This window comes from Pholcus phalangioides, unplaced genomic scaffold (genome assembly GCF_987345545.1).
Source record: "Pholcus phalangioides strain wild (caught in Gottingen) unplaced genomic scaffold, Ppha-v1.0 ptg000013l_1, whole genome shotgun sequence".
NCBI classification, from domain to species: domain Eukaryota; kingdom Metazoa; phylum Arthropoda; class Arachnida; order Araneae; family Pholcidae; genus Pholcus; species Pholcus phalangioides.
In genome coordinates, this window is record NW_028301606.1 from 36973892 (window position 1) to 36997566 (window position 23675).

The 23675-nt window shown below is 37.0% G+C and overlaps 1 protein-coding gene across 2 annotated transcripts in view; it reads left to right on the forward strand.

Moving 5' to 3' along the window:
* fus (epithelial splicing regulatory protein fusilli) overlaps positions 1-23675 on the forward strand; it is a 91259-nt gene that overhangs the window by 13323 nt on the left and 54261 nt on the right. The gene's annotated exons all lie outside the window — the stretch shown is intronic.

Genomic DNA, 23675 nt, shown 5'->3' on the forward strand with positions numbered 1-23675 from the left:
ACTTGACCTGTATATCATTCCTTGAATTAGTATTGTACAAGAATAATGCAAGGACTCCCAACAAAATTATTCAAGAGCTGTCTACGAGTGTATATATTTAACTAGAAGATCTTAACCTTCCGAGTTCCACGAACCCGTTGTCCCAATAAGACGAAGTCCAGCGAACCCCCTCCGCCAGTGAGTTAATTGTTTTCTTATCCAAGATCTCGTGGACTCTGAATATGAAAATATTTACTATTACTTGGAAAAGGAGGTCAGAAGGCTCCCCTGTTGAAAATCTCCATGTTAGGTTCACAATGTCCAAATCAGGTCGTAGTACATCCATACACACATGCAGTAATATCATTCCATGTACGTGTAGCGCTGCCTTTGCAATTCCTTTCCTATAGTGAAAGAATGCGTAAGGTAAAAAAAAAAGACCGTTAAGACCCTTCCTTCAGTTCATAGCCAGTTATTTTCACAACTAAGCACGTTCACAGTTCCTCTGCCGGAAGACTTTTACACAAGGGAACCTATGGAACGAACCGGACATTATAAAAAGTATCATAACTCGTATTACGCATTATACCTGTGTTTCTCAACCGCCGGGCCGCGGCCTGGTACCGGGCCCTGACATAAGTCAAACTGGGCCGTGAGTGGTTCATTGTTCCATTTTTACGCATTTATTTCTCATTAATAGTATATATGGCCGGGCCTTTCACTCACGAACATGAAATCAACCGAGCCGAGGGCTTTCAAAGGTTGAGAACTACTGCATTAGACCGTTCCATTCCCACTCCTCACAATTTCTGAATGAATAAAAGTATTTCAGCTTAAATGGGTTGAATCCTGTTTAAGGACAATTGAAAAAAAATGCATGATTTAACATTTTGAAACATGTTACGTAGAAAAGAAAAACAAAGTTGTCCCATTTGACCAAACGGGATATGGTCATCGCACTTATAAACCGGATTTTTTCGGAAATAGTTATCAATCGTTATTGTTATCAGAAACCCCGAGCCTGAAGTGATCCGATTAAGCTGCATGAACTAGGCATGTATGTAGTATAATCTATAATATTGTCAGGCGCACACACACATTCCGTATTTCTTACATATGCAAAGACAATAACGTTGAGCTTTAAAAAATTGCGTGGAACTTCTTCTCGGATCAGTCTTGAGAGAAAAAGACGCGTCTCCCCCCCCCCCCACCCTTTTTCTTATTATTATCTAAGAAGAAAAATAAAACCGGTTTCACAGAAATTCGGTTGTTGACTTCACATCACGTATATTAAATGTGATGTCGCATTGCGCGCGCCAGAGCCAGGTTATTACCGGACCAGTTTCCGCCCATTTTTATATATGTACCTACCTACTTATGTATCTGTCTGCTGCGTAGAATTTCGCAGCAGATAAATTCTAGCTCTCGGAACAGATTTCTGTGCTGCTGCTGCTGCTGAGAGGACGTCGCTTATTATCTTCAGTAATTAACGAGATAACTAACAAAAAATACGAGGGAAAGAAAAGGTAACAACTCTTGTAACGGTTGGCTGCTATGGGGAGGGGGGGGGGAAGAAGCGGGAAACCGTTTTCAGTTATAATACGTATATTCCATTTACCTGTTTTCAGTTGGTTTTTTTTTTCACTTCGCATCACTTCACTGCAATAATTTGCCTCCCAATTAAACCAAACGATCGGAACCGTTTCTTTCCGCATTGTTTTCAGGTGTGTGGTGCGTTATTGGTAAAATTTACCGATTGGCCGAACGGACGGAAGCGAACGGTACCTCAACCGCTGTGGTTTCATACATTAATTATTACAATGTTTTCCATAAAAAAGGCAGTATGTATTATATACTTTATTACTCCCATGAATATATTTCCTCATAATGGTCAATTAAATCTAGTAAATCAATTTAAAGCCGTTCCGGACCCATAGATGATAACCAAAAATAGGGGATATGATGATAAAGAAAGGAACAAACAATGTTATCTCGTCCATAATTACTTGGTAACGGTAACTTCAAAGCGTCTGATAGTAATTAAAATTAAAGCGTTCGTTACATATTGCAGAAAGGTTACGAGGTCATAATGGTTCATTTCATTGTATAAGTATGGGGGACTAATTAGTCGGTGACTATGAGGTCTATTCTGAATTATTCGCGTTTTGCTGTGTAACATGAGGAATGGCGAACCAATTTTTGAACGACCAGATGAAAATATCTCACCTACAGTCGGCCCTCGGTATTCGCGGGGGTTACGTTTCGAGAGTCCCCCGCGAACACAGAAAATCCGCGAATAACCAAAACCATAAAGTTTTGTTTTGTGTGCATATAATGAAAAGAGCAGGGTGCACCTGCGATACAAAGAAGCATCGGTGGGGGGGGGGATTCTCTGCGTTGATTTTCAGTAATGTCTTATTGTCTAATTTCTTCATTTAATTAAATATGTTGGAGTATATTAGCAATGCAAAGGTCCCCCTGGCTTTTGAAAATACACTAAAAATGGTATGTGTGTGTGTGTAATTATAAATACATTGAGTACATGTTCTTTCTCTCCCCCCCCCCCCCCATCCTGGAAAAAGTTGAAATGACGGCCCTGGGAGCAATGCTTCATCTACCAAGTTTTCTACACGTGGCGAATCTATATCAACATGCGTTATTTCTTTGTCAATGCAATAATACAATGACAATTTAAACTGGCGAAGCCCATCCACTGTGTTGCTCATAGTTAACTTGTGTCTCCCACTTCTTCATGGGGGATATGGCTTCAATATCAGAAGCAGTTATCTCGATTAATCCCGCCTCTGTCAATGTATCTGGATTGCTAATTAATTAGTTATTGGATTTCTTCTACGTCTCCATGTCCTACCATCGATCCGTCCTTCATCAACCTAACGTGAAAATGTCTTATATAACCTTTCCGATTGGTATCGTATAGATGGAAGTGCGTTCGGGCACAAATTAAGTCAAGAGTTTTTTTCCATTGATTGATTCCATATTTATAGCTCCCACAACTACAGCAGTGACACGAATGGCATTAGCGATGGTGTAATTCATTTATTGCTTGAGTCGTCTTTGAGTTGGATGCACAATCATCACAATTAAGTAACGTGCTTAGTGAGCCTTAAATGCTCGCATCGTATCCTGATCAAGCGGCTGGATGTATATTTTGTAATGTATGCTTTTTTATGAATAAATTGCCAGAGGTATCCAGTCCGTGTGGACAATGAGCCGATATTGCCATATGACGATGTGGCCTGGGTATCTTTCGGTTTGACGGCTGGATGATATGCTGTGCTATAGTTATAAGTAGAGCCCGGATCATATGCACAAAAAAAATTAGCGAAATATGCACTTAAAAATCCGAAAATATGCCCTAAAAATTTTGAAAAATTTAAAATTCCAAAATATGAAACAAAAAATGAGGAAATATACGTTAAAAAAATCATCATGCAAAAAAAAAATGCAAGTATGTTCTTAAAATGCATATTTTTTGTTTCTCAGTGCATTTTATTTTATTTAAAAAAAATATCCCCTTATACTCATAATATATACTGCATTTGCAAATAAGCTCTACATATTTTTTTTTAGTTAGGCATTTTTAATTTCTAGTTAGACTTGGCTGCTCAGTAACGAAAGAATTTCAACGCTATTTTTTAAAAACATTTAACGCTTTTGATGCTATCCTCAGAAATAGCGTTACAATGAAAGTATTTCATATTTGGAAGAAATTATAAACACACATCTATTAATTCACTAAATCCCACCTGCGGAAAAAATCCTACGTTATGAAAACATTATGACCAATATTCATTTGAAAAATTATGAAAAAAAGTGATTGAGCTTATTTAATAAACCTTCTAAAATATGCACTCGCCGAAAATTATTTGATTTTATGCATTTATATGCACTACTGCTAAAAAATGCCAAAGTATGCAAATGCATATGCACATATGCATAGTCAATATGCCCAATTTTCCTTGCAAATTTTTCACTTTCTTCAGTCTTTAAGAAAAATTTCCAGAAGTACTGGAGAGTCATCGTTAACACATACGATTCATATTTTGTTCCGATACTAGAAAAAACGTGAGGAAAGTGCCAGTAACAGTCATAAACGGGAAGAAGACAGCGAATATTAAGACCTCGAATAGCGAGAGCCAATTGTAAATAAATTACACCTTACCTTAACGAAACCTCGGTTATACCGACATTTTGCTGTTCCTTTCACGTCGTTATAACCAAGTTTGTTGTACTGTATTTGCTAATGTCTAATTCTATAATGTCGACGACGGGGCGTGAGTCCAGAACCAAAGTTTTGACATTCGTGCCTTGATATAATCTGCTGATAAATAAAAATTGATTTAATACGATATTTTGCTTTGACAATTTTTTATAGCGATATTTCTGCGTCCTTTTCACGATATATTGATTGTCTCGTCTTGACGAGTTACGACACGACACCAGCTATAGTAGATACGGATAAATCGCCATGTGGGGGCAGCGTCAGCAATTGTGAGCTTTGGACTGAATTAGGTCCACCCGTCCATGTACGGTCCGCAAGGGCAGATGAATTTTCTCTCCTTCAAAAATTCATCTTCGCATCAGCCAGCTGCTAAAAACCTTCGTACAGACAATATATGTATAAATGAGCAATAACTGTACATATAAAATCATGCTCAGATGTGGTTTCGGGATTTCAGGTCAGTCATTCTGAAAATGGTACATTTTGTAATTCCAATCTAGAATTCTCTCGCTTATGCCTGAAAGTGTACGAATAGTGTTATCATGTCGTTATACTGTTATCGCGGTATCATGAATTTTGAATAGTAACCCACCTTCCCGAAGTGATAGCTTTGCATTGCTTTTGTACTTTATATCCCTCGCTGGCTATTGTTATCTAAACACCCACTTATTATTATGCTGTGACCAGTCAGTCACTCAAACCGAATTTTATCTATTGTGGATCTTAATCCGGGAACTATAAAGGACCAATCGTGCTAGTCTTTTCTCTGTATAAGGTCATTTAGGGTCACTCGTCTCGAATTTCATAGTGTTTCGAAAAAATATGAGCAGGATATCAAGTTCTTGAGGGCATTAAAAAAAAAAAAAAGACAGATCTTATCTTTGTTATAATGTTCTTCAATCGCTAGTCCGCGGACCATTTCATCCAATATATAGTCGCTACATAATTTTAGATTTCTCCCGTTTTTTATTCCTCTAGTTTATTTATTTTTCTACCGGTCCTGAAATTATTTCCCTTGATTATTGTTAGTTTTTTTTTTTTTTTTGCTGGTCCACAAATTATTTGCCCCATTTATTTACTTTTTGCTGGTCCGCAAACTACTTTTCATACACGATTATTTTCTCGCTGATTCCTAGATTATTTCTCCAATTTATTTATTTTTTTTTTGGTCTGTAAACTATCTTTCTTATTTATTTGTTTTCACCGGGTCGCAAATTATTGCTCTTGTTTACGGTATTTATTTTTTGCGGTCCTCAAATTATTATATATTCTTATTTATTTATTTTTGCGTTGATCCACAAATTGTTTTCCCCCCATTTATTTATTTTTCACCAGCCCAATTATTTCTCCATTTTCGCTTGTAAAAAGGTTGAACAACACTCACTAGTGTAGAGAGCGGTTTTTTTAATATGAAAATTTTGTTTCTCTACCAGCTCGCTGGCAGAACGATTTTTTTTGGTCGAAACATGTATTATTCTGCAGGGAATGGTCTCACCTCTCCCCAAATGTGCCATATTTTATTTTCTGTTAATCGAGTGTATAACAGAGCAGGGCAGCAACTAGATACTTCATCAGCCGGGTCAAGAACTCATTTTCGCTCCCCGTGTAATATAAAAGAATCAGTTAAAGCAGGGATTCTTAAATAATGGGTCGCAGGGGCTTCCGAGATCGATCGTACAAATTCACTTATTACTGCCCTGTTATAAATGCTCTTATTGCCTCACTGGTTTCACTAATTTTGAAAAACAAACAGTTTCATGGGTCGCGAAGCTGATCTTGTAGCTGATTTTCTGTCACAGCTGAGGGTGAATTCGGTGCTCCTCTCTGGTCCAGCGCCGGGACACCAGTCCCGCCTTCACTCTAGTTGTGATTCTGTGACCGGAAATCAGAATTCCGGTCACAGAAAACCACAATTTCAGACCGGAAATCATTCATCGCTGGGCGTTTCACTTTCAGAAAAAAATCAACTGGACCGCGGGCTTCTTAAGGTTGGGAACTGCTGATCTATACTAGCAACACAGCTGCAAATATTTCGGACCCTATCTCCTCAGTTTTCTTCAGAAAATGACGCAGAGTTTTTACAGCGAGATCAGCATTTTTCACTGTTACATTTTCTGGTTCCCACGAATCATCTTTTGCTGTACTTTCATCGCCCGAGTCGGCCTTACATTCAGTAATAATTTCGGTATTAGTTGAGGTGTTACAAGTTTGTAGTGTGTCCATTTCCACAAAATCCGGAAATGAAATTTCTAAAGTTTTGAAATTTCACCTTCAACATTGTTCTGAGAATCGGTGAAATTCGAGTGAACCACCAGATCTGATCCTTCTTCACTGAGATGACTTTGTTCCAAACCGAAGCAATTTTGAACTCCCTGTTGGCTGACTTTTTTGAGATGCTGAACAATCATCATTCACGTTACATCTACTCCCCCCCCCCCCTCCATGTCAATCATAATATCAGCCCATGATTGACAAGATCCACAATGGGTTGTAATACGAATAATCCTTTTTTATCAGTTTCTTTCACCTACAGAAAAAAGCCACATTTACACAGTGTTTTCTTTTCACTGCCATCGTGGCTTGCCCTTCGAGATAGAGAGTTTTTAGAGAATTACTTCGAGGCAAAATGGTGAAAATGCATTAATTCAATACAGTGAATGCAGAAATTTTTTTCTTTTTCGAGATATAGAGTTTTTCGGGAAAGAGGTTTGGCTGTACATAAATAGAATTAAAGAAATTTCTAGTTTAAGTCGAACTCCGATACGTTTCCGATAAGTTTTCACTCAGCCCCAGAACATTTTTGATATTTTAATGTTAAAATTTTCCCTTAAATCGAAGTTTTCTTCCTCTAAGTCGAGGTTTTCGGGAATGAGAGAAATTAAAAACATGGCATTTATTAATAAAATAGAATTTACATTCAAGCGAATGTAGCCAATAGGCATATTGGTTGCTGCTGTTTTTTTCAAGTTTCTGTAAAAGATCTTTCAAAAAACTTTTAAAATGTAATCTCGGCCAGCCTTTTAACCCTCTACAAATAGTCACAATAAAAGTGTGAGTGAGAAAAAGGCGTTCGCGCTCTAGTTTTAACGACCATCATCAGACAGACGTTGTAACACCTACTTGTTATAATCACGATTTTTTTTTTCTTCTTTTGTAATAAAGGCCTCTTTTTTTTGTGAATAACCAAAAAGTAGGTATTCACAAGAAAGTGTGGGGAAAAAAAAAGCAGCAGGTGCGTCAGGTCTCAGTCACTAATATAAGAAATATCTAACAATGACGTCACTTGATGCCACACGACCAGTGTACAAACAAATATCTTTCCTCGTTATCAAAGTTTTGTATGTTTGCGAATTCAACAGCTGGTCTTTTTCTTCTCTCTCTCTCTCTCTCTCATTTTATCTTGTAGCTCTTTTTTTTATATAAAAAAAAGAAGAGAGATGATGAGATGTCCAACGGTATCTTCTTGCATGTCTTCTCTGTGAAGCGTACATCCCTTTTTCGCCTTGTTCTTCCTGTACCCTTTTTTTTAAATGTATTTACACTGTGCCTTTTTTACGGTAAATGCGATAAATCTGGTTATTATGCGTAATTGCCGATCATTTTGGTAAGTTTGATAAATTTCCCTAAATTTATCACTTCTACCAGCGATTATGCATAATACCCAAACGTCGCTGATAAATATGGTAAATCGTACTGAATTTATCACATTTGCCGGTTATTATACGCGATCGCCATTTCATATACGTAAGTACGATAAATTGGTCCCTCGTTGCTGTGATAAGATTCATTATGACCGTACTTGTGAGCCAGAATCTGAGCCGGTTATAATGAACTCTGATTCAACGAATACCCTTGAAATAATTAACTCATGGTTGATAAATTCGGAAATCGGACCTCGATATAACAAACTTGTATTTAACAAATTTTATGATTCTACCCCGATATAATAAATTCACATTTAACCATTTCAACAAAAAAATCAACGACGCTTGGGTATTACGCACCGATAAAAGTGATATTTTTTCAACATTCATGAAATTTACCAACGGTTCTTGGGTGTATGCATAATCACCGGTAAAAGTGATAAATTTATCAAACTTGAAGAGATGATTGATGATCATGAATAATAACCGGTTATTATGCATAATATCCGATTTATCTCATTCACTGCAACATCATATTTACGAACACATTTGTGTTTGAAATTCTCGAAGAATAATAAACTCTTTTTTATAATGTTAAGAGAAAAGAAAAAACCTCTTTTACAATGTTAAAATAAAAGGAAAAAATTTATTTTACAATGTTAAAATAAGAGAAAAACTTTACATTGTCAAAATAAGAAAAAAAGTTTGCAATGATAAAAGAAAAGAAAAAACTCTTTGACAATGTTAAAGTAATAGTAAAAAAAAGTAGTAATCAATCGTAACATTTCTTCAGCATCTTGTGAAAATGCCAACGCAAAATTGTAAAAAAACGAGTACTTTTCTATTTTTATTTTTTTTATCGTTCGATGGCGTTAAGAGTTTCCGTGTCAAGAAACCAAAACCGGTAGAACCTCATAATAATGATAATAATAATTTGTTCTAGTGTCAGGTAATGAGGTTCATTATGTTTATGCTGTCTATTGTGACTATAAAAAAAATGTTTAAAATAAAAAAGAATTAGCGTAGCGCGTAGAGCTTCCTCGTTTTTAAATTTGCATAATAATGCCGTTTATGGTGGCTTGGTCACTGAATTAAGCTTATCAAGCAGTTAGTGATCATGTCCCATTACCTGTAATGCTTAAGATTCGGGTCACATTAAATATATGGATTTAAAAAGAATTATTTACTGACGAGGAAATCCTAAGAATGAGAAATTTGCATAAAACGGATGTTTGCCGATGACTTTGGTCCATAATTAGTTCCATGGACCACCACGGGCCGAGGACTTTATATAAGACGTACATCACTAATCTCAAGAAGTATACGTCTCCGGCTTATTTAGTAAGAAGAATTGTTCGATAGAAAATGTGACTTCAAATCAAATGTGTGGAGTTAATTAATGCACCTTTAATATAAGTTCAATGTCGGGATTACACTGATAAAAGTTCTTTTATAAAACCTGAAAATTTTAACCAATAAGCATGTTAGTTACATTCGCTCGAATGTAACCGATACGCTTATTCGTTGTATTTTTCAAGTTCTATGAAAAAAACTTTTGTCAAACTTTTATAGTGTACTACCTTCCTAAGGCCAGTATTACACTGTGAAAATTTTATAAAAGTTATTTTATAGAACTGTAAAACGTGACAAACGCAACTAATAAGCTTTTCGGTTTCATTTCTTCGAATATAACCAATAAGCTTATTAGTTGTATTTTTCAAGTTTTATAATAGAACTTTTATAAAACTTTTATTGTGTAATCCCGGCTTAAAACCAGCATTACACTATAAAAGTTTTGTAAAATCCCTTTGATAAAATTTGAAAAATTTAACCAATAAGATTATGGGTTGCATTTGCTTAAATGTAACTTATAAGCTTTATTGGCTGGATTTTTCAAGTTTTATGAAAGGGATTTTAACAAACTTTTACAGTGTAATTCCGGTCTTAAACAGGTTTTATTTTATTTGATCAGTATAGAAAAAAAATCAAGTATTCACCGATACATCGTATTGTTTTAATTTTGGCCGGTTAGATATATTTTTTTGTATGGTTATGTGGCGGAGGGTTTTGGACAATATGGTAAATACTCTTGTCTTTACCAACTTATACTGTCCGAAACCTTGATTTGTATATTGATTAGTCTTTGATTTTCGACAACTTTTTATTAAGGATTGAATTCAATTTTATTCAAAAAAGTTAAACTTACTTAAGTTAAACTTTACTTGAGTACAATTAATTAACTAGTCTAATTAAGTACACTATTTTTTAAGTCAGTAGTGAAATCGGATTACTAAGGCAGTCGCGTGAAAGTACTCTAGGAATTAATGGGAAAAAATGATAGTTTGAGTTTCGAATCCACTCCTACTCTGGGGAGTTCGGTGAGCTTTCTTACTCAGGGATGGGAGGTATTCTATATGTAGGGTCCGTTCTTGAAAGTAAAGCGTAGTCTACTACACTTTTCGTAGCGGCAGGCATGTCGGAAGCAGCCGCCGCCGCTGAGGCTTGTGAATGTGGCTGGAATACATCGTCACTGTCCGATAGACAAGATTCAGATAAAGTTGACACATTAAGCTTCTATGTGCTTTATTTATACATAGGGTCTCCGGGCAAAGGGATGTTCTGGGAATACCTGGCTGGGAGTAACAGTTTACATGTTTGCATACTCACTCGCATAGATCATAATACTAGATTCCATCATGTAGGCCTCCTATTGGCATGAGAACTCCATGCTCAATGGAATCCATACGTAAAGATGGTCCAGGTTCAAAGGGCAGCTCTGTTGGATTCTGAAGATGGACGTTTTTTCCGATCATATTTTACTTGGAAATTTGATTTCTCACATTTTTGCTTTTTGAAAGCTTTCTGTAGCCCCCCTTTAATACCCCCCCCCCCGTCGTCGTCGTCGTGACTCCCCTTTTACCTATACCCCCCTTAATTCCAGGCACAAGGGGTGACCATATGGTCACAGGTTGAGAACCACTGCACTGGACAAGAGTAATTTGAATCGGGGGGAAGCAAAACAAAATGGTATCGTATCGTCAGCCGCCACGTAAGTAGCCATGGGTCACCATTCCATGATTGGCATCTGGATTCATTTTTATTATATTATTAGTAACAGCAGTGATATTATAATAACAATAATAGCGTTTCACGTCAACCCACTACATGACTGTGACACCTGCTGGCGGTAGTTCGAGTGAGGGCTGTGCAACGCACGTCAGTCCTCACTCATCGTCACGAATCTCGACTCGTACAAAACGTGAGACGAGACTCGAACACTCATCTCACGCACGACTGTGCTGCTTCCCTTGCCCTATTCTCGGACGCGTAATTGTGCCAGGTACGGGGAGAGGGCATTTTTTTAATACAACAGACATGGAGTTCTTGTCGAGTTTCGTTAGGGAGGGGCGAGGACAGTTTGCATGTGCGGGGAGAGATAGAGTGTGTGTGCGAGTTGAAAGAACTACCTGTTGTCTCTGTAAATCCTGATGTACTGTGGTACGGGGGGGGGAAGGGATTTTTTTGTTGTTTAAGATTCAGTAGACGACGACATGTTCCACAGTGAGAGAGAGAGACTAGGCAATAACGAATTCTCTCCCGACCTTGACGAGCACCCTCCATCTCCTCTCTCTGTCTCGTCCTCTCTATTTCACCATCCCGTGATTTGGATCTCTCCAACCTTCGCTTTTTCCCTCTGCACTTTTTTTATGTACACAATTTTTCCCATTACAATTCTCTGAACCTTCACAAGATACGTCTTCATTACGAGAAAGAGGTCTCTGCAATAAATGAAGAAGTGAATTTCGATTGTGTATCTCATCTATTGTAAATGGCTGCCGGGTGATACGCTTAAAAATAGAGTTACGTCTAGAGCAGCGGTTCTCAATGCGGAGCACCGAGGGCTCCGCGGCCACTCGAGGATAATAAAATAAATCAATAAATTTGATAAACAAAGAAAACAGAGGCTAATATACTAAAAAGGGCTCCTCGAGTTGAACAGGGCTCCGCCATAGAAATTATACATTGAAAAGTGCTCCGCGAGTCAGAAAAGGTTGAGAACCGCTGGTCTAGAGCATGGGTGGTATGAATATGTTCATAAGCACATATATAGTTTAGTGAATAATTCATGATAGTGGTCACATTTTAACCCCTTCGCGTACAGGCTTTTGGCAACGTATTTTGATTATCTGTATTTGAAGTATTGGTGATAAATCTCACACAAGCTGGTTCCCTTGTTTGCACTGGTCATTTGTTTTTCAGACATCCACGCCCCCAAAGGAGTATGGAGCAGTTATTTGAATCCCCCTGAAAGGTAATGGCAAAAATTTTTCGTAAAATGGTATAAATTGCTATCTGCCCAGACAATTGCTTTGCAACAATACCCAATTTCATTAAATTTTGTCCCGTATTTCTAAGAAATTTGAAAAAAAATTGGTTTATTTTCTTGTTTTTTTAACAACGGTGTGTTTTGAAAATACAGCATCTTTTTCTATATTCTCTCTTCTTCTTCTTCGACAATTTTTTCCTCCGAAGTAAACAAAAACATTAGTATTAGTAGAATGTGGTAAATCACGCCAATGCGCAAACATAAGCCGGCTTATATGAAAAATGCGAGCTTACAGCAGCAAGACTTTCATAAGAATTTCTGCATAGCATAGCTTTGGTGTAGCAGATTCTTGAGTTTTGCCCTACGCTGCCGTTAGGGGGGGGGGGTGTATTCAGTCAAGCAGCTGATAATATAACTTATAGTCAAATGACTGAAGATATAAGTATTTCTTTTTATGTTTATAATCCTCAGTAGTTGGAAATGGGAAAAAATACTGCCTTTTTCGTAAATTTAGCCAACTAATCCTACGCGCGCATGCGCATATAATAATACCTATGCTTAGCCACTAGTTTATGTAAGTACTAGATTGATTCAACTTTCGGTGAAAATTATGGCAAAAGCTGAGCAGTATTTTTTTGTTGCATTCCTTAGATTTCGACTGGCAACTCATATCGCGGACTATACATCCAGTCTGTGTTTATACTATACAAGTTATAAGTACGGTACCCCTCGTATATTTCGGCTTTTGAAACCCAGCGATGAAGATTTCAAGGAGACCTGGGAAAAACATTCAGTGACACACTCGTCATCGTGGAAATTACCTCTGCGTTGCTCGGATTCTCAAATTATGTAAATGTATTTCACAAGGACTTTTAAAAGAGTCTTTTACTGAGTAAGTGGACTGAGTATGGACATACTACGCTTCAGTGATTTTTTCTGAGGCCTGTATTATGATGAATTCTGAAATACGGATAATAATTAAAAAATACTTTGAAGCGTTGTTAAAGGGAGAAAAAAATGATTCGAGGTATATCCCAATGGATAATATGAAAAAACAAGGTTTTTTCCAGAGTTTACCTCTTGGCCATATTCCCAACAAGTGAAGGTAATATGTCCAATGAAGTCCTCAACTTCCATATCCAATTCCAAAACATTTACATAATTTGAGAATCCGAGCAACGCAGAGGTAATTTCCACGATGACGAGTCTGTCACTGAATGTTTTCCCCCAGGTCTTCTCTGGAAATTTTCATCGCTGGGTTTCCAGAGCCGAAATATACGAGGGGTACCGTACTTATAACTTATATAGCATAAACAGATTGGATGTATAGTCCGTGATATGAGTTGCCAGTCGAAATCTCAAGAATGCAACAAAAAAATACTGCTGAGCTTAACAAATTAGCAGGCAGTCTATGCAGACGCTACATAAAGTTTCAGATTTAATAGAATAAAATACTTTCTTAAATTGGTAACTATTTTCGTTTCTTGCCGTCAGCCGATCTGGCCGAGGAAACTATTCCTCCTATTTATTTATTTCTTGTAGGTCCCTCCCTGTCCAAAACTCTTTTTTTTTATTATCTTTCGCCGGTCCGTAAATTTTTCTACTATTTATTTATTTTTAATCAACCCGCAAATTATTCTGCTCGTTTAATAGTTTTTTACAGGACCGGAAATTATTTTTCTATTTCATATTCACTTATTTTTTGCAGTTCAAAAACAATTATTTTTATTGCAAGAAACACACACATATCACGCCATTGCTGGATAATAACAAACAAAAAGGGATACAAAAGAAAAATAAAGGCCCTCACGTACACAAAAATATTGTCCGTTTGACCGTAAGGAACACTCTCTGAGTTCATTTTTCTTATTTTTTCCAGCGTCTGCAAATCATTTTTCTTAGTTAATTATCTTTTGCAGGTCCGAAAATTATTTTTCTTATTTATTCACTTTTTTGCCTGCCTACAAATTATAATCAATGTTTATTTTTTGCCTGTCCGTAAATTATTTCTCTAATTTTTGCCATTCTATGAAATTATTTAACTATTTTCGGTTTTCCAAAATTATTTATTTTTTGCCGATCCGCAAAATTATTAAAAGAAAACTGCGTGAGAATATCCCGTTCGCACCAAAATTCACGTCACCAATTCAAATACTGCCGTAAAAACAAAAAATAGCTGAATATTTTTCTTATATACGATGGTTTCATTACTTTCTTTGGATGGCATTGTAATCTGTATCTGTGAACGAAACAGACGTAAAGGCTGCAACAGCTGTTCATCTAAATCAGGCATCTTTAACCCGTTGCTTGCGAGCACCACGGTGCCCCCTGAAGCACCCAGAGTGCTTGATGCTCGTGTCAAATTTCGTGCTCGCGAGCTCTGACCAACATTCCAATTAAACACATTGTACAAATTGCATTCAAGGGTTACAACCATCCTTATTTGATGTATTTTTATGCTAAACTTGCTGTAAAGGTTCTCTTCTTTTTGATGATGTGTACAGGCAGTGCTCACGGACTCTGCCACGAAGCTGGGCTGGAAGAGATCTCGGCAACGGGATAAGTCCGGTGGCAGAGACCCTGGCGTTCATTCATTCAGGCAGTGCTCACGAAGAAGGTTGAAGACCTCTGAGATAGAGCAGTGTTTCCTAAAGTGGGTGATATTGTCCCTTGGGGAGGGATGTGATGGAATGAACCAGAAGGATGATTAAAGCTACAGATACAACATGGGATCCTATAGGTTGACGTAGCAGCAAGTGGGCGATGGGAAAAATACTTTTCTGTAAATGTGTTAAATCGAAAATGGCTATTATACGAAAAAGGTTAGGAAGACTGAAAGTTTGGGAGAATACTTTTACCGATACCTTTTTTAAGGACAGCTGGAGATGAAATTCTTACTCGTGCGAAACATCGCTTCGGCTCCCCTTCTGCGTACAAGCCGCACCGTTGAAACGACCCTCGAAACTGTGTGAATCTGTGAAACTGTGTTTTCAGCTAGATAAAATGAATCAAAAATCCCAGTTTCTTCTCAATATATCCGATTGGAGTAGTGGAAAGCTGCTCGTCTATCGCTGTTAAGGTTGTTGTCACGGTCCCAGGTTCAAACCAGATAAGGGAAGATATAGATGAGATATTTTCCCTGACGAGCTTGAGGCCACCACCAATAGACAACGCCTTCATTTCCAATCCATCTCATTATTGGCAGTAAATTGCACTACAGCGATATGGCCAGAGTTTTGCTGTTTCGTTTGAAATTGTTTATTCTCAATCATTCAATTAAATGCACATCCATGATTTGAATTTTACAAGACAAAATATTTTTTTCTGAATTTCTCTACAATTCTATTTTTCTCTTTACCTCTGGTTTGACACTTCTTCTATTATGTCGCCCAAACCTGGAGCTAACTCCTGGCTTTATCAAACTCGACTTCCCTAAGCAATCGATACTGTTGTACCCTTGTAAAAGCAGTTGATTGACGGCGAATGAATAAATCATGTATTGTTAAATTTTATTTTGACTTTTGAAAATTCATTTTGACTGGAAGTGTACTTTGAAGAGAAATTTCCTCTTTTAATTAATGGGAAAAAAAGAAGATAAAAACTAATGACTCGAAGAAAAGAAAGCAAATGAGGAAATACCAAGACAGTTCTATTTATTTTTCCCTCCTCCTTTTTTTTCTCGTCAACACGTGGTTTTCTTTCTTCTCTAGGCAAAACTTGAAAAATGAGACATCAAGTGATTGTGTTTAATATAAAAACCTCCAGCTGTGTTTAAATCGCAATTTTCTTTTAAATTGCATTATCATGATGGATATACTATTTTATTAATACAAAAAAAAAATTTCTATTGTATTTAAGACTATTACTACTACTACTTAACCGTACATGCACCTCGTACACATTCCTCTACGGAATTTATAACGAACTGGTACGTGCCGGAATGTGCGTGTACGTGTTGTGAACCTATAAAATGTGTATTACGAATCACGTAATCACATAATGTATATGGTACATTCCATAGATTTCCTTATGGAAGTCTTCCTGCCTAGTCTGTAAATGTGATCAGTTGAACGAAACTGACCAATTAAGTAAAGAAAGGAACTTTTCTTCTACTTTGCACATGCCTTCACTACAGGAAAGAAATTGCAAACGAAGCGCTATACGTACGTGGATCATAAAGGCTATTACGGCCCGATTATAAATAACATTGTGAACCTGAGTACAGGAATTTTGGTCAATAAGGGAGACCTGAACTCCTACATGGTCTTTTGGATTGATAACGATAATTTATAGAGGAAAGTAAGTCTGGTTCATCCTTAGCTTCCAAATATGTGTTAAGAAAAAAAACTTTTGGCGAAAAAAATTGATAACATAAACCGAAGTCCTGATAACTTTTCACGATTTTTTTTCCCATGTTACGATATTAGTTCGTTCCGTACATTGTGAAAATGAAGTCAACAACATCTGAATGATAACATTATCAGTGGTTTTAATAAGCGGTGTCTACTGTGTAAATGTATAGAGGTGACTATCAGAGGCGTACGCCTAGAGGCCCCCCCCCCCCGCAAGTCGAACACAAATGAAAACGAAATTAATGTATCGAAAGAGGAGACTTTTATGCGCTATTTCAACCAATTTCTGTTAATTTAAATGCTTTTTGAAAGGTAGTAACTCAAAATTCCTCGGGAAGAAAATTTTTGTGCCTCCCTCCAAAGATCAATCCTGCGTACGCCACTGATGACTATAAAAACCAACGAATACAAAAATTACAGATATAGTACGTTTTAAAATTGAAGCACTTAAAAAAACGTGTATCGGTAAGCACGTTGCGTGCGTGTTCCGTCCGTTCTCGGTACAGAGTTATTAGCATTGTATGTGGTTTTTTTTCAGTTGATCAGGTGAGTGCACTATGTAGTTGCTTGATATCGGCTTTGCGGTCGTTACACGTGCAGAGGAAGCACTGGAACGTAACGATTTTCTTCTTTTTTTTCTATTATTATCATTCGTTACTCTTTCTGTGCACCTACTGGGCATTACATGAGAATGAATGAACAACAAGTGATAGAGGCCCTGCGAGCACGCAAATAACAAACCTCGGGGCCTGCCTGGTCCTTAACTGGTGAAATACTGCGCAGAGAATCGTGACGAGATGGCGGAAAGAGAACAATGCCTGGGAATCTTTCATCGCATTTATTACTTTTTTTTTTTTCAAAGAAGGTTTTTTTCTTCTTTCATTTCACGAGATGTTAGTGCAGTTGTGGAATGAAAATAAATGTCCCCAAGTCACTAGTTAATCACTTGATGTGTGACATCCGGGTATTTTCTCAGGACTACGGAGTATCGATATGATGTGATGCGAGTGGAAATATACTTGTCTTCTTTTTTTCCGGAAATAATCGGATTTTCAATCGTGTGACGAGTGCTGTTCGGCTTTTCTCTTATCTATATGGAGGAAGATTTTCTTATAGTGTTGTTCTCAGAGATAATTTGATCCAGGTGACGCTCAAACACTATGTAAATAATGTAAAGTGGGGGGGGGGGGAGAGTCACGTTCAAACGCATAAACATATGTATACATTCACATGCGACTTGATTCCAAACTCATCGTGCAAACTGAAAGGGTGATGGAGCACGAAAACAAAAATGTTTTTGTGAGCGAAAATTGCATGGGTATAAGTTAGGAACTTGCGGCTTTATTAATGGTTTTTGAATTAGGGCTACTAGGGGGAAAAAACACAAGAGCTGAAACATTCAGGTGTAATATTCAACCTGAAATTCAGGTGTTTAAACAATTCGTATCGAGTTGCAGGTTGTATCGCTTATCGTATCAGTCCGGTGTGTACCTGACATCAAATAAATCGCAGATTTAGCAATTGACCGATGTATTTTGAAAAAAAAAATGTTGATTTTTTTTTTTCATATTTTACATAATTTAAAAAAAAAATCACTATGATTTAAATCAGATAATTTTGTATTTCAAGCAATTTTGAATAATATATTTTTTACTCGTGGTGTAAAACAGGAGTTAGGAAGGCGTTCACATTTCAATTATTTATACATTAATTTAATATTCAAACAAATGTGATGAAAGTATTTGTTTTTGAGTGAAGAACCAGATTGATAGAATTAATTCAGTTTTTCTCAGAAAATTGGAGAAGTCAGAGAAAGAGGCGCCTATAGAGTCTCTTCCAATAACTTTCTTTCCCATGGAAAATGTGAAGTTGCTAAAGAAAGAGTATAAATAAAGTTTTATCCCTGGAATGGGATAAAAATGGCATATAGGTGGTGAATTAAAGTCGGTCGAGCCCCCCCCCCCCCAAGCGCAAAAGAAAGTATTGGGTCCCCTTAAATTAGAAAAAAGTGTGAAGTTTGGGTTTTTCTTCTTTTTTTTTTTGGGCCCTTTAGAAGTCGTGGCCTTGAGCGCGCGCCCGATGCGCCCGCCGTTAAATCCGTTGTGAGTGGCTTGGGCCAAGTCATTCACAACTCAAACAGAAGATAAATGATGTCGTCTGATAGGCACTTTTGAAACAATTCCAATGATGCTACTCTGATTTTGAAACAGTCGAATTCCGTTATAACGAACTCCAAGAGACTGTAGAAATCACTTTGTAATAACGAAATTTTGTTATGAAGGAATTGCAGGTTTTTTGCGTTATTCCCATGTAAACCTTATCTGGGGGGATTAGAAAAGTGTTCGTTAAAACGAGATTTTTCCGCTACAACGATATTCGTTAAAACGGGATTCGACTGTGCCTCTTCCGGTCTTAGCACCAAATCCGCGGCCCGTATTCGTAATGAAATAGTTTTACGCTGTCTCAGGAGGTCCACAACGCAAATAAAAGACAATGGTATCGTCTATTAAAATATGGAACATGAATCCTAAGGGTTTTATTGCATCTTCCGGTCTGGGCACCAGGCACGCGGCCCGCATTTGCAACGAAATTGTTTTACACTATATCTCGAGAAGTTTACAACGCAAACAAACAACATTGATATATATGACATGAATGTCGCTCTCCACTTGTTAATACAAGATATACAAAATAATAAATATCTTCACAACATCCAGTCTTCTGTATATCTTGTATTAACAAGTGGAGAGCGACATTCATGTCATATATATAGCCATCTGGTGGCTCGTCGTCCATGAGCTATTAGCTGATCGGTTCACCGTCCATTGCACGGTTCCGTTCGCCACATATACGCTCTAGCGAAGGAAAATCTCTATCTCCTCTGTAGCTTAGTGGTCAGAGCACTCGTCCGGCAATCGAGGGACCCGGGTTCGACTCCCGGTAGAGGCGGAGATGAGTTTTTTCCTTCCTTGAAAAATTAACATCTAAATAATAAATATCTTCACAACATCCAGTCTTCTGTATATCTTGAACATTGATATAGTCTGTTAGCTATTCCAGGGACAAATCCGATGATACAAATTCCATTATGTCAGTACCTACCACGCAAAAGGTAGGCTCAAAGAGCGTATTCACGTCAATACTTGCGACCGTATCTATGTCACAGCGCCTACTCCAATTTTTTCCCCTTCATGCCTTTTTAATTGTGCTACGACGTAGAGAAATTTTTTCGCAGCTCTTACTTAACGCTTTTGATCATTGAAGGTGGTTCTTTTCAGAGAAAAGTTTATGGCGTCCCAGCAATATTTTATAAAGCTATTTGATTTAAAAATAAATTAAATTACATTAAATTTCATATTAAATCAAGAATATTAAGTTACAGAATGTCATGACTATATGTGCTTTTTGATTCTTTATAGAGCTCAAATTTTATTGCTGTTTTAAACATAGAATGATTTGTGCTTAGATTTCATTGGTATGTTAAATGAGGTATTTAGTTGCTTTTAGAAATATTTTTAGCGCTCTATAAGTAAAAATGATAACTATAACCGTTATGTGCGAAAACTATTTAATATCTCTAATAAGTTACTATTTCAAACTTGAAATAAAAAAAATCTAAATATTGAACTTAAATTTAAAAAAATACGATTTAAAATTGAAATATCTAATTTATTTTATTTTCTTGAAAAAAAAAATATTTTATCAACCCTGCTTATACGAACAAGTTCTAAAACTGCAGTCTGAGAAAATTGCGTTTAAAATGTTTTTGTTGTGCATGTTACGTGAAAAGTGTGATAAAACCGGTTATTATACATAATCGCTAAGCATTTTGGTAAGTTTAATAAATTTCCCTAAATTAATCTCTTTTACCGGTGACTTTGCATAGTATGGAAAGTGTCGTAATGATGCTGTTAAGATGGCCTTGCGTATAGCGTGGGAACAATCACGAAATAGCAATTTTTAAATGTTGAGACGTTATCAACGACAACGTGATGGAACGAAATCTACAATCGAAGATTATGAAATATAGCGTACATGTTCGGTTTGGTGATGTCCCTTTGAGCTCTTTTCTATTATCCCCATAAATACGTCTAACGCATATTGAAGTCACATTCACATCTCGATAGTTACCAAGAGTCTCTTTTATTACCCTCTTATCTAATGTTAAGATCACCCAAAACAAAATATAAAAATTTATATATTGGATTAACATAAAATCACTCTATGACATACTGATATTGCATTCCGATGAAATCGTACGTTTCTAATGCAACATGAGAAACAATCGTACGATTTTCCAATGAATTAACCCGTTGGGGGGGGGGGGTTGTGTCTATTCTTTCCGTAAATGACCTGTTACACTATACGAGGCCTTTTGTTTGTTTTTCTTATTTTTGACTGCAAACAAATAAATGTCTACAGTTTCAGAAAAAAAAGAAAAAAAAAATGAAAACAATAGAGCAAAAACACTGAGTATAATACAGAGAGAGAGCATTTTCGTACGCACATGCAAACCATAATTGATTCGGGAAGCTATTGGCTAACCTTCCAGTCGTGCAGGTTGTTACGGATGGTTCACAGAGTGTGAAGAGAGTAAAGGGGGCCCCCATAGAATGGGAAAAAAATAGATGTTACAAAGATGTACGTAATATACGCATGAAAAAAAAAATTCACCCTCAAATTCGGCCTCCAGCGTTGCACCCAGATATTTTTACACCTGACAGGTTGCTCGCTGCGAGGGACTTGACCTCATTCCACAGATGAAAGTGAAAAGGTACGTGTACATATATATATATATACACATGTGTATATTCGATACTGGCAGGGCACCTGGTACCGGGCAGGTAGGCACACGATACGGTGCCTTCCGTTCTGAGATCCGAATTCATGTTGGAAATCTACAAACCTTGGAGGATGTACACATACTACTCAATCATCTTGTTTCTTCCTCGAGAGGGATGAATCTCCCCTTCGAGGTCTCTAAGAAAGTGGACCAGCATGCCGTATGAATTCACAATGAACGGTACCTACCTGACACACCGGCATATATATATATATTTCAAGGATGGAGGAAAGGAAAGTCTTTACACCAAAAGTTAAAATGGAAAGAGCCTCTCTCTTGTAGAAATGGAAGTTGTCTCTTGATACCGTAAACGCGGGCTGCTTTGCCCCTGGGACTCTCCTTTGGCCTAAAACGATAAAGCATACTCTAATTATTGTAGAAAAAAATTTCCAGAACTAGTTGTAGTTTTTACTAGGAAGCGGTACCAAGCAAGGCAACTGACTGCATCGGGTAGGCCCTACTTCACAAATGACTGACTAGGGCACTAAGCAACCAAAGCCGCTTGAAAGAACTCTTAATGCAGCTTTGCTAAGCAGCAACAGTGGTAGTTTTGTATGCTGTGATTGCACGTGGGTTTTCCATCTTCCAAAAACTTCTAACTTTCGGGTGGTTGTAATCCAGCTTTGTCAAGTTCAGTAGGTACCTAGAAACACAATTTATTGCTTTTAACTGTGGTATGATTAGAATATCGTTGAATCTTTCTCCTCTTTTTTTTTTTTTAAGCTCTGGTAACTTCAAAAATACTCCCTAGTATATTTATTACTATATGCCCTATAGTACCTATAACGTACACCTGTACGTTAAGGGGGTTGATCATATCACATAAAAAAAAAAAACCAAACAATGCCTATTTTTTTAAAAGTTTGGTTTCAAGTCATGGGCCACATTTGTCGTCGTGGGTTTAGAATGTATAAAGCATATACGAAGACTTCACCTGAGGGCACTGAGCTATAAGGTTTCCTTATAGCTCAGTGCCTGGGAGTAACACAAGCTTTTGTATTTATTTATATTGGGGTGAAATTGACCCCAATTATTTGACGTCAGCACCTAAGTTATTTAGATACATTTCATACCATTGTTTCAAAAACTTCATACTCGATATAACGACAATATATCGCAGGTTTTTGAATATCCTTATAACTGTTCCACTCAGTTATAAGGATATCCACCTGTAAAGCTTCTTTCTTTTTCCTTCGTGTGTTATGTCCGGTTCATTTGTTGAAGGTATCTCATCACTAGGGCTAGGATTTTTATGACCTAAAAACTGAAAGAAACAGAAAACCCATACAATATGCGTTTGTGTCTTTAAAAAACTTAAAGCATGCCGTAAAAACCTAAAAGTATTCCTTTATGAATAGGCTGACCATATTACCTCGAGAAAATTACGGAAATCACCAATCATTGTCTAAACCAGTGTTTTCCAAAATGGACAATATCGCCCCCCGGGGGGTGATGGAAAGGTCCAGGGGGTAGTAGAAGCTTGGGGTTTAGTGTAGGATCCTTTGGGTTGGCTTGAGGTGTGAGGATGGAAGGAAAAGTTTGGAAAATTATGGTCTAAAGCTATATATAAACACACAAATAAAATTTGCCAATTGTTGCTAATTTCATCGAAAAATTGCCAGTTGTGGGAAATGAAGCAGGGTAGAGTGAGTTGGGGGGGGGGGTGAATCACACTCCACATTGTTCTGCTGAAATATGCAAAATAATTCTCTAAAATATGAAAATATGCCCAAGTTTTTAAAATAAAAAAAATGCCTGAAAGTTATTTGAAATCATAAAAAAATGCATGAAAATTATTTAAAATCATGAAAAAATGCTTTATCACGTAAAAATAGCGAAATATGCAAAAGCATAAAAAAAATGTGTAATCATAGAAATCCGAGCCCTACTAATTACTATTAAATCCACAAAGCCGTGTTTGAAGGTCTCATAACTTAGAACTGGGACTGGGGGGGGGGGGGGGCAACCTCTCTTCCCAGGTGGAAAACAAAAATACCATTAAAAACATAATCGAATTTTACAGTGGTGGGGTGGCTAAATCATGCCCCCCCCCCATTAAAAATCCTAGTTACGGCCCTGCATAACTCATAGTACGCAAGTCGTAGATAAACATTTGATTAATGCAATTAGAAAATGGCATTCAATGGATCATCTACATATATATCTGGTGGTCTAAAAACTGACGTCTAGGATTACGCAGTAAAAAGTATTGAAAAAAAAAAATTAGTTGAAGCAATGAAATGCTTCCAGATGTTTCATAAAATTTTATGGAGTACTCTTCACCTGC